This window comes from Mus caroli, unplaced genomic scaffold (assembly GCF_978045245.1).
Source record: "Mus caroli unplaced genomic scaffold, Mus_caroli_1 scaffold_7, whole genome shotgun sequence".
Taxonomy (NCBI): domain Eukaryota; kingdom Metazoa; phylum Chordata; class Mammalia; order Rodentia; family Muridae; genus Mus; species Mus caroli.
In genome coordinates, this window is record NW_028227262.1 from 58,781,191 (window position 1) to 58,782,774 (window position 1,584).

A 1,584-nucleotide genomic window follows, 5' to 3' on the forward strand; every position below is an offset into this window, starting at 1 on the left:
ACACACACACACACACACACACACACACACACACACACACATAAACAAACACTGTTAAATCTTAAATATATATTCTTGTTCAGAACTTAAAAACAATGTGAAACCTAAGACAAATGAGAACTGTCTCATGGATATCCTTTGAAAATGCACTGAGAGATAGAAATCTCATGTCATATCTGAGGGTGTATTCGGTTTAATCATCTTTTATATAATTATCACTCACAGAGGGTGCAAACAGATTTAACAGGAAAAATTAATATTATCAATTTAAGCCACAGAATGTTCCCACTATGCCATGATCCATAGTTCTGATGACAACATATTGGATTATATTCACAGTCCATACCCATCACTGAATAATCAAATATTTACTATTCTGCCACACATTGACCTCAAAAACTTAATTATATGCTTTTCAGTGCAAATAAACACAAAAGGGCTGACTGTGGCATAGCTATGGGACACAATAATTTGGACAAAGTAGAATATTGAGCCATACTTGAACTTTATCCTCAAGTGGAAGATAACAATGTTCAAAATGTAGAGAACCACAAAGAAGCTCATGAGCAGCAGGATGGTCCTTGTGGCCCTTTGCACTGTGAATGCTTTTGAAGAAAGGCTGATGCTGTGAAGATGCCGGGCCTGCTTCTTGTGCCTCCATAGGAGAGCTACCATGTATCCACTGTACAGAACGATGAGACCAATAAGAATGGCTTCCCTGATGGCTACTGGTGTTGAAAATATGCTTTCTCTGGAGTAACTCATGGGTAGAAGTAAGCAGACTGAGTAACATACATAAAATCCTCTGAGGTCAAATTGGGGGTCACAGTCATTGATACTAAGAAGTGACTGCTGAAAGACATATGGAGAACACTGAAGAAAATAAAGACACCTGGAATGTGATGGGGGTATTTATATTTAAACTTTATTAAACTGGATTTTCTAGAACTAAGTGTGATGGTCCAAAGGACATTCAGAAGACAGGTAGCACAAAGGGTGAGGCCCCTCAGAAACCTGGGCAAATAGATAAGGGATTGGCATGTGGTAGAATCTCATCTCCCCTAAGACATAAACATGTCCACAGCTATGACTCCCATAGTGACAAGCAGCATTAGGTGGGTTAGAGAGAAGAAAGCAATGTAGAGATCAATTCACCTAGGTCTGTTTTCACCAAGGCGCTTGCAGATGTGGGCAAAAAAGAGGATACTATTAGCTGAGATCCCAACACTCACTTCAGCAAGCAAGGTGATTTTTACATTTGTGTCAATGTGAAATAACATGGCTTTATTCATTGTATGTGGGTAGGAAGCAAATAGCAAAATCCTTTGGAGAAAAAGAATTTCATTACAAAATATGACCTTACTCAGAAGTGTCAAAAAACACTGAGCTAGCAACAAGATATTGCCTCATCACCAACTCAGCTCCAGCTCACACCACCTCAAAGCCATCCCCACTTTTTCTACTCCCTAATGTTTTCCAATCAAGCCTGAATTGTATGTACCATTGTGGGACTATTTCTGAATATAAACTTTTGTGTACATTAAACATGTTCATGAGATCTAAGAAGAATTCCATCTCCTGGTT

General features: G+C 38.7%; 1 pseudogene; it reads right to left on the reverse strand.

Moving 5' to 3' along the window:
• Positions 1-360: 360 nt before the first annotated feature.
• LOC147003894 (vomeronasal type-1 receptor 44-like) lies at positions 361-1,313 on the reverse strand (annotated as a pseudogene).
• Positions 1,314-1,584: the final 271 nt, after the last annotated feature.